Source organism: Puma concolor, chromosome E2 (assembly GCF_028749965.1).
Source record: "Puma concolor isolate L17-30 chromosome E2, mPumCon1.1.hap2, whole genome shotgun sequence".
In the NCBI taxonomy this organism is placed as follows: Eukaryota; Metazoa; Chordata; class Mammalia; order Carnivora; family Felidae; genus Puma; species Puma concolor.
The window spans coordinates 44,022,861-44,037,362 of NC_141681.1; the positions used below are offsets into that span (position 1 = coordinate 44,022,861).

The 14,502-nt window shown below is 42.7% G+C and overlaps 1 pseudogene; it reads left to right on the top strand.

Annotated features, from left to right (window-relative positions):
* The first annotated feature begins 1,417 nt into the window (after positions 1 to 1,417).
* LOC112851255 (beclin-1 pseudogene) lies at positions 1,418 to 3,002 on the top strand (annotated as a pseudogene).
* The last annotated feature ends 11,500 nt before the right edge of the window (positions 3,003 to 14,502 follow it).

A 14,502-nucleotide genomic window follows, 5' to 3' on the forward strand; every position in this document is an offset into this window, starting at 1 on the left:
CATTCATGTGAGCGAGGCACCACAGGGTCCTAGGGGAAGACCACAGGAGCCCTGGGTGGGGATGGGGGGGGGTATCTCACTGCTAGGGGTCAGGGGAGAAAGATTGCATTTAGCTGTGAGGTGGGCCCTCCTTTCCTCCGTTCCTCCCTGTCCCCTTCTTCCTTCTCCCTCTTCCTTCCTTCTCTCTCTCTTTCTTTCTTTCTTTCTTTCTTTCCTTCTTTCTTTCTGTTATTTTTTAAAGGTTTTGTTTTTGAGTAATCTCTACACCCAACATGGGCTTGAACTTATGACTCCAAGATCAAGAGTTGCATGCTCTCCCAATTAAGCTAGTCAGGTTCTCTCTTATTTAAAAATAAATAAATAATAAATAAATAAATAAATAAATAAATAAATAAATAAAGACTGTTATATTTGGTCTCACTGGAAAAAAAAAGAACAATTCACTGGCTTTTGGACGGAGCAAATTTATTATCCCTTCTGTGGAGTGTAAAGATGTGGTAGAACACGTTCTTTGTGGGAGTGTAAAATGAAAATTCTGCTTTGCCATATGGAGACGCCCATTATGTGGAGGAGACAGTTGGATAGTTAAGTTCGGAGCTCAGAGAGGAAGTCAGGGCTGGAGACAGAGGTATTCAAAATCATGGGTGAGGTCACATGGAAATAGGGTGAGACAGAAAAGGGAAGGGGCCCAAGCCAGAGCCGTGAGGTGCTCCCACATCTAACTCTTGGCAAGGGGGATGGAGGGGGACTGGCTGGGATGACGGTGGATTAAGGTGGCATCAGAGAAGCTTGTATAAAAAGGATTGAGACAGGAAGGCAGGGTCTGCAGCAGGGGCTTTGGAAAGATGGAGATCACTGTGACCTTGAATCAAGTTGTTGCAGTGCAGCAAGGGGGTAAAAGTAGGTCCGAGTCCATTGAGATGAGAGGAGGGAAGGAAGAGGAGGCAGGCAGCTCTTTCAAGTATATTGGGAGGAGGTGCACAGGTGAAGGGAGCTTAGGGCAGGGAGAGTTCTTTTAGTATGCAGAATCCTGTCTGAAGCTCCTTGTCCATGTCTGTAAGAGCATGTATACCCCACATGGGCATTCTCAGGGTTGTCTTACCCACCAGATCCCAGTCTCCATGGGGACAAAGTCTGTGACTGCGGTAGTCACAGCTGTGTCCAGTCCCCTGCCCAGCATCTGGCTCCTAAGGTACTGAGGTACTGGTGAACGTTGGTTAAGTGAATCGGTCAATGCATGTAAAGCACTGAGAACACTAACAGGTGCATAATAAATGCTCAGTAAAAGTGAGTTACTGTCGTCCGGTGGATGGGGAAGTCACTGAAGACTGGATGGCAGCAGTTCTGGAGACCATGATGCTCCTGTGGTAGATTGACCAGGGTGGTGGCTCCAAGTCCTGGAGGATGGAGAGGTTAAAGACGCCCAGCAGCACCATGCAGGCCAGCTTTGGGAGTCCGCACTGCATCCCTGAAACTGGATTGCATCACCATCCAGGAGCTCACAGCTCCATTATTTGCCCCAGCCCAGGTGAAACCAGGAGAGACCCTGGAAGAAGGGGCTAACTCAGGAAAGGAGTCATTTATTGGACATCACTAGGATGGTGTCTCTCAGATTCATCCTTCCAGCCACAATGATGTCTGCAGTAGGTGCCAACAGCTTCGCTTTGACTGGGGAGGCATCTGGTGGTGGTACCGTGGAGAACATTAGGCAGAGACTGGGCACTGGGGGCCTTTTTGACCTCCGGTCGGGCCAGAGAGATGTAGATCACCCAGAGAGATGTAGATCTGTGAGGGTTGCACAGATCCTCTTTTAGACCAGCTCGACACTCAGCTCAATGTCACTGAAAATGAGTGTCACAGCTGCAAATGCTGTTGAAGATCTCTGAGCAAATGAATGAGGACGACTGAACAGCTACAGACAGAACTAAATGAGATAGACTGGTAGGAAAGCTTGAGAATGCCCAAGCTGAGGCTAAGACTGGATCCAGAGGAAGCTCAGTACCATAGGGGATACAGAGAACATAAACAACAACAGCCAGAACTGGATGATGAGCTGAAGAATGTAGACAACCAAATGCCCTATGCCCAGATGCAGCTGGGCCAGCTGAAGAAAACCAGTTTCTTCAGTGCAACCTTTCATGTCTGGCACAGAGGACAATGTGGTACAATCAGAACCTTCAAACTGGGTCGCCTGCCCAGTGTCCCTGTGCCATGGAATGAAGTTAATGCACTTGGGGCTGGAAAGCATTGCTGCTGTGCACCCTGGCCAGTAAGATGGGTCTGAAATTTCAGAGGTATCAACTTGTTCCCTGTGGAAACCATTCCCACCTGGAGTCTCTGACAGACGGGTCTAAGCAGTTGCCATTGTACTATCCTGGGACAAATTAGACCACGTGATGATGGAGATGTTGAGAAAGATGAAAGGAGAGGTTGAGAAAGGGTGAGACACATTTTTGTCTTCCTCACAGGAAGGCAAGATTGAAGACCCAGGAAGCAGTGTGGCTCCCATTCCGTTGAAACCCAGTTTAGCCCTGACAAACAGTGGACCAAAGTTCTTAAGTTCATGCTGGCAGATTTTAAGTGGGGTCTTGCTTGAGAATAGTTTCATAACAAGACTTCTTTTTTCCCTTACAGAGATGCTCGCCTCAGAAGCTTTACATTTTGTTTGGTTTGCAACAAGAAATGTTTTAAATTAAACTCAGATAACATCAAACAGCATATTAAAAAATTTTTTTTAAACGTTTATTTATTTTTGAGAGAGAGAGACAGAGCACGAGGAGGAAAGGGAGACACAGAATCCAAAGCAGGCTCCATGCTCTGAGCTGTCAGCACAGAGCCTGACGCGGGGCTCGAACTCACAAATTGTGAGATCATGACCTGAACTGAAGTCAGTTGCTCAACCGACTGAGCCTCCCGGGCGCCCCTCAAACAGCATATGTTTACAATACTAGAAAAGAATAAATCCACAAGTCCACTTTATTTTAAAATATTGAACAACAGGGGCGCCTCAGCTCAGGTCATGATCACACGGTCCATGAGTTCGAGCCCTGCGTCAGGCTCTGTGCTGACAGCTCGGAGCCTGGAGTCTGCTTCAGATTCTGTGTCTCCCTCTCTCTCTGCCCCTCCCCCACTCATGCTCTGTCTCTCTCTCTGTCAAAAATAGACGTTAAAAAAATTTTTTTTTTAAATATTCAACAACAGTTTCCAGAGGTAAAGCCTGCCATGTATGGCCATGTATGAATGTTCACTCTGCTCTGTGAAAGACATGAAATTGTATTTGTTACTGTTTGAGACACAGTGTGGAAAGGTTTGATTATCTGTAATAAAAGATTTGCTGCAGTCTGAAAAGAGTGAGTTACTGTTACAACTTAGGTAAGCAAAAGTAAGATAAGGGATTTCTGCAGTTTGACTCTTCGTGGGTCCCTATGCGGGACAGTGTCTGTGTCACTTCAGCAATGGTGTGAGACTTTGCATGTGTGGGCATACCCTGTGTCCATGAGACCTGTCACTGTACAGCTGGGACCACTTGCTGGGGAAGGGCACATGACCCAGAGACGAGGTACAATGTGTGAAGACCTCTAGGCTCCTACTTTTATGGTTCCGGCAGACATTAGTCTGTTTGTTAAGGTCACAGCAGCGTTCCTGACTTAGGTCAGGTCCCTCCTGAGAAGAGACCACTGACCCAGCTGCACATCACTCCCAAGACCATGTCCATGTGGGTGTTGGATCTTCAGGGCCAAGCTTCTCTGACCAGCCCTCTGTGCAAGTCCTTCCCTGGGTCTCATGGCTATTCTGTATCTCTTCCCTTCCTCTTGTGCTGCAGGGGTTCATCTCACCCCTTGGTGCTACTTTGAGCCTCCCTTGTGTGGTCTTGGTTGTCTCCCTTCCCCATCCTGCTCAGGCTAGGGCAAGGCCCTTCCCTATGTCTTCATCAGGAGGAAATGTCTTATATCTGGTAAGAAGTTGCTATGGCCAATGTCAAAGAGGTTGCTGCCTGTGTTCTCCTCTAGGATTTTGATGGTTTCCTATCTCACATTTAGGTCTTTAGTCCATTTTTTTTTTTAAAGTAGGCCCCATGCCCGGTGTGGAGCCCAACATGGGGCCTGAACTCATGACCCTGAGATCCAGACTTGAGCTGAGATCAAGACCCAAGTGCTTAACCAACTAAGCCACCCAGGCACCCCAGGTCTTTAATCCGTTTTGAATTTATTTTTGTGTCTGATGTGAGAAAGTGATCCAGTTTTCATTCTTCTGCATGTTGCTGTCCAATTTTCCCAACACCATTTGGTGAAGAGACTTTTTTCCATTAGATACTCTTCCCTGCTTTGTCAAAGATTATTTGACCATGTAGTTGTGGGTCCATTTCTGGGTTTTCTATTCTGTCCCATTGATCTATGTGTCTGTTTTTGTGCCAGTACCATACTGTCTTGATGACTACAGCTTTGCAATCTAGCTTGAAGTCTGGGATCATGATGCCTCCAGTTTTGCTTTTCTTTTTCAAGATAGCTTTCAGTATTTGAGATTGTGTGTGGTTCCATACAGATTTTAGGATTGTTTGTTCTAACTGTGAAAAATGCTGTTGATATTTTGATAAGATTGCATTTAATGAGTAGATTGCTTGGGATAGTATAGACATTTTAACAATATTTGTTTATTCAATCCATGAACACGGAATGTTTTTTTCATTCTTTGTGTCCTCTTCAATTTCTTTTGTAAGTGTTTTCTAGTTCTCAGTGCAGATCTTTTTCCTCTTTGGTTAGGTTTATTCCTAGGTATCATATGGTGCCAGTGCAGTTGTAAATGGGATCAGTTCCTTGATTTCTCCTTCTGCTGGCTTCATTTTGATGTATAGAAATACAACAGATTTCTGTACATAGATTTTGTATCCTGTGATTTTACTGAATTCATGTATTACATGAATTAGTTTTAACAATTTTTTTTTTAATTTTTTTTTTCAACGTTTATTTATTTTTGGGACAGAGAGAGACAGAGCATGAATGGGGGAGGGGCAGAGAGAGAGGGAGACACAGAATGGGAAACAGGCTCCAGGCTCTGAGCCATCAGCCCAGAGCCCGACGCGGGGCTCGAACTCACGGACCGCGAGATCGTGACCTGGCTGAAGTCGGACGGTTAACCGACTGCGCCACCCAGGCGCCCCAACAATTTTTGGTAATCTTTTGGCTTCTCTGTTTACAGTATCGTGCTGTCTGCAAATAGTCAAAGTTTGACTTCTTCCTTGCCAATTTGGATGTATTTTATTTCTTTTGTTTGATTGCTGAGCCTAGGACTTCCAGTACTATGTTAAATAACAGTGGTGAGAGGACATCTCTGTTTTATCCCTGACCTTAGAGGAGAAGCTCTTAGTTTTTCCCCATTGAGGATGATATTAGCTGTGGGTTTTTTGTATGTGGTCTTTATGATGTTGAGGTTTGTTCCCTCTATCCCTACTTTGTTGAGGATTTTTATCATGAATGGATGTTGTACTTTGTCAATTTTTTTTTCTTTCTGCATCTATTGAGAGGATCATATGGTTCTTATCCTTTCCTTTGTTAATATGGAACAAAGTGTATCATGTGAACAACATGTATCACGTTGATTGTTTTGTGAATATTGAAACACCCTTACAACCCAGGAGTAAATCCCACTTGATCATGGTGAATAATTCTTTTAATGTGCTGTTGGATTTGATTTGATAATATTTAGTTAAGAATTTTTGCATCTGTGTTCATCAGGGATATTGGCTTGTAGTTCTTTTTTAGTGGAGTCTTTGTCTGGTTTTGGAATCAGGATAATGGTGGCCTCATAAAATGAATTTGGACATTTTCCTTCCATTTTTATTTTTTGGAATAGTTTGAGAATAGGTATTAACTCTCCTTTAAATGTTTGGTAGAATTCCCCTGTGAAATCATCTGGCCCTGGACTTTGGTTTCTTGGGAGAATTTTGATTACTGAATCAAATTCTTTGCTGGTTACCGGTCTGTTTAAGATTTCTATTTCTCCCTGTTTTAGTTTTGACTGTTTATGTGTTTCTAGGAATTTAACCATTTCTTCCAAATTGTCCAATTTTTTGGCATATAGTTTTTCATAATATTTTCTTATAATTGTATTTCTGTGATATTGGTTATTATTTCTCCTCTCTCATTTGTGGTTTTATTTATTTGGGTTCTTTCTCTTTTCTTTTTGATAAATTGGGCTAAGGGTTTATCAATTTCATTTTTTTTTTCCAAAAAACCAGCTCCTGGTTTCATTGATCTGTTCTACTTCTTTTGTTTGTTTCTGTATCATTTCTTTCTGCTCTAATCTTTATTATTTCCCTACTTCTGCTGGCTTTAGGCTTCATTTATTTTTCTTTTTCTAGATCCTTTAGGTGTAAGGTTAGGTTGTTAGAGATTTTTTTCTTGCTTCTTGAGGTAAGCCTGTATTGCCATATAATTCCCTCTTAGGACCACTTTTGCTGCATCCCAAAGGTTTTGGACCATTGTGTTTTCATTTTCATTTGTTTCCATATATATAGTTTTTAAAATTTTTAATGTTTTTATTTATTTTTGAGACAGAGAGACACAGAGCATAAGCAGGGGAGGGGCAGAGAGGGAGGGAGACACAGAATCTGAAGCAGGCTCCAGGCTCTGAGCTGTCAGCACAGAGCCCGATGTGGGGCTCGAACTCATGGACTGTGAGATCATGACCTGAGTTGAAGTTGGACGCTTAACCAACTGAGCCACCCAGGTGCCCCATTTCTATATATTTTTAAAATTTCTTCTTTAATTTCCTGGTTGACTCATTCATTCTTTGGTAGGGTGTTCTTTAACTTCCACGTATTTGTGGTCTTTCCAAATTTTTTTCTTGTGGTTGACTTCAAGCTTCAAAGTGTTGTGGTCAGAAAATATGCATTGTGTGATGTCAATCTTTTTGTACTTGTTGAGGCCTGATTTTTGTGACTTAGTATGTGATCTCTTCTAGAGAATATCCCATGTGCACTTGAAAAGAATGTGTATTCTGCTTCTTTAGGATGAAATGATCTGAATATATCTGTTAAGTCCATCTGTTCCAGTGTATCATTCAAAAGCATTGTTTCCTTGTTGATTTTTTGCTTAGATGATCTGTCTATTGTTGTAAGCAGAGTGTTAAAGTCCCCTACTATTATTGCGTTATTACCAATGAGTTCCCTTATGTTTGTTATCAACTGTTTTATATATTTGGGTTCTCTCAATTTGGGGACACAAATATTTACAATTGTTAGATCTTCTTGTTGGATAGTCCCCTTTATTATGATATGGTGCCCTTCTTCATCTCTTGTCACAGTCTTTGGTTTAAAATCTAGTTTGTCTTGGGGTGCCTGGGTGGCTCAGTCAGTTAGGCGACCGACTTCGGCTCAGGTCATGATCTCACGGTTTGTGAGTTTGAGCGCCGCATCAGACTCTGTGCTGACAGCTTAGAGCCTGGAGCCTGCTTCGGATTCTATGTCTCCCTCTCTCTCTGCCCCTCCCCTGCTTGTGTTCTGTCTCTGCCTCTGTCTCTCTCAAAAATAAATAAACATTAAAAAAAATTTAAAATCTAGTTTGTCTTGGTGCCTGGGTAGTTCAATCAGTTAAGCATCTGACTTCAGCTCAGGTCATGATCTCACAGTTCATGGGTTCAAGCCCCACATCGGGCTCTGCGCTGGTAGTGTGGAGCCTGCTTTTGATTCTCTTTCTCTCCCTCTCTCTCTCTCTGCCCCTCCCTGACTTGTGCTTTTTCTCAAAATAAATAAATTAATTAAAAAAAATAAAATCTAGTTTGTCTGATATAAGTATTGCTATTCTGGCTTTCTTTTGACATCCTTTTGAATGATAAATTTTTCTCCATCCCCTTACTTTCAATCTGCAGGTGGCTTTAGGTCTATAATGAGTCTGGTAGGCAGCATGTAGATGGGTCTTGTTTTTTGATCCATTCTGATTCCCTGTGCCTTCTGATTAGAGCATTTCGTCCATTTACATTCAGAGCGATTATTGACAAATATATTTAGTACCGTTTTGTTACTTGTTTTGTTGTTCCTAGAGGTTTTCACTGTCCCTTTGTAGTCTTTGTCATTTTTGGTCTTCCTTTCACACTCAAAGAGTCTCATTTCATATTTCTTGCAGGGCTGGTTCAGTGGTCACAAATTCCTTTAGTTTTTGTTTGTCTGGGAAGCTCTTTATCTCTCCTCCTATTCTGAATGACAGCCTTGCTGGATAGAGTATTCTTGACCACAGATTCTTCCCATTCAACACATTGAATATATATATATCATGCCTCTCCTTTCTGGTTTGGCAGGTTTCTGTGGAAAGATTTGCTGCTAACCTTATTGGTCTGCCCTTGTAAGTTAGGGACTTCTTTTGTCTTGCTGCTTTTAGGATTTTTTTTTTTAATCTCTATATTTTGCAAATTTAACTATGCCTTAATGTTGGCCTGCTTTTGTTGATTTTGATGGGGGTTCTCTGCACCTCCTGGATTTAGATGTCTGTTTTCTTCCCAAGATTAGGGAAGTTTTCAGCTATAATTTCCTCAAATAAACCTTCTGCCCCCTTATCTGTCTCTTCTTCTTCTTGGACTCCTACATTAAAATATTATTGTATTTGATGGAGTCACTGAGTTCCCCAAGTCTACTTTCTTGATCTAACATTTTTTTCTCTCTATTTCACTTTTTTAATGTTTATTTATTTTTGAGAGAGAGAGAGAGAGCAAGCAGGGGAAGGGCAAAGAGAAAGGGAGACACAGAATCCAAGATAGGCTCCAGGCCCTGAGCTGTCAGCACAGAGCCCAACACAGGGCTTGAACTCACAAACCACAAGATCATGACCTGAGCTAAAGTTGGACACTTAACCAACTGAGCCACCCAGGCACCCCTTCTCTCTCTCTTTTAAAAGTTTATTGGAGCACCTGGGTGGCTCAGTCAGTTAAGCCTCCAACTTTGGCTCAGGTCATGACCTCACAGTTTGTGAATTTGAGCCCTGCATCGGGGTCTGTGCTGACAGCTCAGAGCCTGGAGCTTGCTTCAGATTCTGTCTCCCTCTCTCTCTGCCCCTCCCCCCACTCACACTCTGTTTCTTTCTCCCTCAAGAATAAATAAACATTAAAAAAATTTTTTTTAAGTTTATTTATTTTGAGAGAGAGGGGGAGAGAGAGAGAGAGAGAAAACATGAGCAGGAGAGGGGCAGAGAGAGAGAGGGATAGAGAGAATCCCAAGCAGACTCTGTGCTATTGGCAGGGAGCCTGATGTAGGGCCCGATCCCATGAATTATGAGAGATCAAGCTGAACTGAACTGAGTTGAAATCAAGAGTCAGACACTTAACCAACTGAGCCACCTGGATGCCCCTTTTTCTCTCTACTTAGTGCATCTCATTATTTTCCATAATTCTATGTTCTATATCACTTATTTGTTCCTTTGCTTCTTCCATCCTTGTGGTCATTACATTTAGTCAGTCTTGAATCTTAGTTATTGCATTTTTCGTTTCTGGCTGATTAGTTTTCAGCTCTTTTATCTCTGTGGTAAGGGTTTCCCTGATATCATCTCTGCTTTTCTCAAGCCCAGCTAGTATCCTTGTGATTACTCCTTTAAATTCTGAACCAGGCATATTATTTATATCTGTTTCAATTAGATCCCTGGCCATGACCTTTTCTTGTTCTTTCTTTTGGGATGAATTCTTCCATCTTGGCATTTTGTGTAGGTTTCTGTCTTCTTCTCTGTGTAAGGAAAGCCAGTTATGTTTCTTGCTCCTAAGAGTAATGGCTTTATGAAGAAGAGATCATATAATGTTCAGAGCCTGGTGCTTGAGGAAGTGTCTCTGGTGCATTCTGCTGCTGTGTTATGGCTGCTGTATCCCTCAGCTCAGTCTTCTGCAGAGTTTCTTCTTGCCTGCTGTGGGGAGTGTTTTGGACCTTGGCCAGAGTGTGGTGAATGTGCTCTGGTCTGTTTGCGAAAAGAGACCTGATACTATTTCCACTGGAATTGAAGCTATGCAGAACTCTGTGGTCAGTAGATGTGGTGCATGCAGGGTTTTATGCTGGTTTTCTGGAGGAGGAGCCTCTGTACTGGTCCTATGGCACATTTGCTTGAGTAAAGCAGTATCAGCAGAGTGCACGGGGTTGGACTTGGTGTAAGTGGGTTAGGCAGCTAGTGTGGGCTCTGTGTTGTTTACTGAGGTTGGTTTATGCTGAAGGGCAGAGGAGGGGAATGGTACAACCCCCTCCTTTGTCTCTGGAGAGGAGAGTCTGTGCTTGCTGCTCTCAGGGAAGCAGTTTCTCTGAGAGCAAACAATTTCCCCTGGTGCATCACAGGCGTTTTTCACATTGCTGATTTCACACTGTCTCTGGGTTGTTTGTCTACTTGGAGCAGCACAGCACACCTTGGGTTCTACCCTAGCCGGGCCTGCTGCTTTTTAAAATTCCAAACTTCTGGATCCTGCTGTGGCACGGACCTGCACTGGTCCTCTGGGAAAGGGACTCTCTAGGCTGGGACTGATGCAGGTTTGACTCAGAAGGCCAGTTGTGCCAGAGCTCAGGGCCATGGGATTTGGAGCAAACAGGCTAAACAGCCAGTGTTCCAGTTAGCTGCCCTCAGCAGGTATCTGTAGGCCAATGCTGAGGGGTAGAGGGAAATGGCGCCTGCTGGTTCTCCTCCCTCCACCCCTGCCCCACCAGAGGCAATGCCACCTCTCATAGATGCGCTCCAAAAAGTATGAGCAGTCTCTCCCCATGTCCCTTAGGCGATCCAGAGATCTCACAGTCTGCCCCAGGGTTTTTTGTCTGCCTCTGCTTCAGGAGTAGGACAGCATCCTCAGGTCTCTATCCCAGCCAAACCTGGGGACCTTGGAAACTCTAGTCTTTGAACCCCACTGATTGCAAAACTGGCAAAATTCAGCCCTTCTCGTTTTCAGGGCCAAATGCTTTGGGAAGTGTGCTTGTACGTATCCTTGTGCGCTCCTCTGTCTCTCCCTTTTCTCCATGACCAGGGCTCCCTTCCCTTCATAGCACCCGCAATCCGTTTCTCCCCCAAGCCATATCTGTGCATTTCCTACCTTCCTCAAAGTGGGCTCTCCTTCCAGCTGTGCACTTTGATCTGTCAGTCCTCAGGTCAATTTCTTGAGTATTCTGAATGATTTGATAGTTATTTAGCTGTGTTCCAGGGATGAAGGAAGCCTAGACTCCTCCTACTATGCAGCCATCTTAGCTCCCCTTTGAGTTGTATGAGTTCTTTACATATTTTGGATGTTAACCCCTTATTGGATATATCGTTTGCAAATACCTTTTCCCATTCAGTAGGCTGCCTTTTTAAAAAAATTGTTGGTTTCCTTCACTCTGCAAAAAGCTTTTTAGTTTCATGCAGTCCTGTTTGTTTATTTTTGCTTTTGTTGTCCTACTTAAAGAGATAGATCCCAAAAAATATTGTTAAGACTGATGTCAAAAAGCTTACTGCGTATTATTTCTTCTGGGAGTTTTATGGTTTCTGGTCTTACATATAAGTCTTTAATCCATTTTTAGTTTATTTTTGTATATGGTGTAAGAAAGTGGCCATCTTTCATTCTGTTGCACACAGCTGTCCTGTTTTCCCAGTACCACTTGTTGAAGAAACCGTCTTTTCCCCATTGTATGTCCTTTCCTCCTTTCCCTAGGTTAATTGAACATATAAACATGGGCTCTGAGCTCTCTATTCTGCTTTTGTGCCAACATTGTATGTTTTGATTACTGTAAGTCTTTCACCTCCATGGTTACATTTATTACTAGATATTTTATTCTTTTTGATGCAATTGTGAATGGGATTATTTTATTTCTTTTTCTAATAGTCTGTTATTAGTGTATAGAAATGCAATATATTTCTGTATATTGATTTTGTATCCTGTGGCTTTACTCAATTTATTTATTAGGTCTAATAGTTGTTGTTGTTGTTGTTGTTGTTGTTGTTGTTGTTGTTGTTTTGGTGAAGCTTTAGGGTTTTCTACATATAGTATTACATCACCTGTAAATAGTGGCCGTTTTACTTCTTCCTTTCCAATTTGGATGCCTTTTAATCTATTTTCCATTTTATGTTTCGATGTCACAACTTACATATTTTTATATTGTGTATACATTGATGATACATTGTAGCTACAGTGTTTTTATAGTGTTGTTCCTTAACCTTTATTAAAGTTAGGTTATTAACATACCACCATATTATAGTATTAGAGTAGTCTGACTATGACTATATACTTACCTTACCAATGTGTTTTACATTGTCATATGTTTTCATTTTACTAAGTTGTGCCCTGCTATTTTATCATAAAGAACTCCTTTCAGCATTTCTTATAAGGCAGGTGTAGTGCTGATGAATTCCTGCAGCTTCTGTTTGTCCAGGAAGGTCTTTGTGTCTCCTTCATCTCTGCAGAACAGCTTTGGTGGGTGAAACATTCTTGGTTGGCAGTAATCCCCCCGCCCCCTTCAGCATCTGAATATATTATTCCTGGCCTGGAGGGGTCTGCTGATTAATCTGCTGATGGTCTTATGGAGATTCCCTTGTATTTGAGGATTCCAGAGCCTCACCATTTGCCTAACAGGACTCTTCCTAGTCATCACATTTATCAGACTTTGCTTTTGGTGGCTAAGTCAAGCTGTCCAATCATCTTTAATATCTCCACAACCCAGACAAGTGTTATCTATCCAACTGGTATTATTCATGCCGAGGCATAACAGGGTTTATTGTGTTGTAAATTTTCAAAACTTCATATTTTCCTGCTGCCTCTGTATCCTCACAAACAGGTTGCAGTGTCCATCCCTGGTCCCTGGGCTGGGGAAAAGGCTGGTCCCTACCCCTTCTTGCCTTCCTGTGACTAACTTAGTGACATGAAAGTGTGCCAGTGAAATCCCCTCAGGCCTTTTGCTTCCAGACCCCGTCCTCATCCCTGACGAAGGCTCTTGCCTGTGAGTCCTCTGTGTCTCTTGACTCTTCACTTCCTTGGTGGAGCCCGTTCCCTTTGTGCTTCTCCCATCTGGTCCCCTGTGAGAATAATAACGCTTTAATTCCGTATGCCTCTTTGAATATAAGTTCCACAGCCGTGTTGAAGTGATCCTTAACGACCCTGTGGGGGGACCTGCTCCCCCATTTACAACAGACCCAGCCTGTGTGGCAGTCTATGGGAGCAAATCAGCTGTGTCCCTGTGTTACCCCTTTTTGGAACACCAGATCTTTGAGTCCTACTAAACAACCCTCGGTCTCCTCCTACTATTCTCCTTTTCCACCATTTTGTTGAAATCTCAAATCCTCTAACAGGCCCCTCCTAATTGACTTTGGTATGCGAGGTGATCAATTCTGAAATTTCTTCATCCTCCATCTGGTTGGTCACTGGTGAGAGAGGACATGAATGAAGATGCCCAGTCCACCGTCTGTAACTGGAAGTCCCTATGGTTTTATCCCAGCGGTGCCATGTGTTCTTTTGTGTGGACACGTTTCCACTTTGGGCCGTCTTCCTGTTAGCTTGGGGTGGCCAGGACCCTAGAGATGAGGAGGTATGGACTGGCATTGTGGAAAGACAAGGGGCTTGGCCTGAGAGGCCGTGAGAAGATACCTGCCTTCTCTGGGCAATTGTCCCCTTCGACATGTATTCCAGGACCTGCAGTTCCCATGGGTCTTGAAGGTCTGAACTGGATAGGGGGTATTTACTGCCCCAAGACATACCCCAGCACTCCCAGTCTGTATTGGGGGTTTTATGCAGAGAGATGCCTCTAGCAAAACCAACACCCTGGTAGTGGTTTCCAACCACTTTCTGTGGAAGAACCTCACCATCCATTTGAAAAAAAGTCACTACAGCTTCGCTTTAAAAGTGCCTTTCTACAAAGACCATGTGTTCATCGTAGCCCATTAGGGAAATTTAAATAATCTATTTCTTATAAGACATCATCTGTTTTCCTAGCGGACATTTAAGACATTGCTCTTGTGAACGACGTAGGGATAAGAAATATTCTTGTGTCTGTCCTTAACTATTTACCTAGGGTCAAGACATAAAAGCAGAAATGACAGTTTGAGGGATTTTCAGATTTATAATGATGTTGATCACGTTGCCACTTACCCACTGCATCATTCGTGCCCGCGGGCATTTCTGTCAACCATATGAAAACACTTGCTTTCTGACACCCTCGTTATCCCTGGATTTTGCCAATTAAAAAAAAAAAAAGTCTGTTCTGTTTTGGTGAGAATGTCTTACTTTGCATTTTTTGACTATTTGTGAGGATGGACATCTTTGCTATGTGATGGCCGTGTGCCTTGGTCTCCTGTGACTTTCCTATTTATGACCCTTTCTTCAGTTTGAATGTTCTGAAATGTTTATTCTCGAAGAACTTTAAGAATCAATTCATCACATAACATAAGAGAATAAATATGTGGTAGAGGTTTGACTTGAAATGGTTTCAAATTCTTGATTACTTTGGGCATAATGACATTTTTATTTTCATTTATAAAACGTATTGTATATCAGTAATACTTTATGGATTAGGATCTTACTATGCCTCGCGTC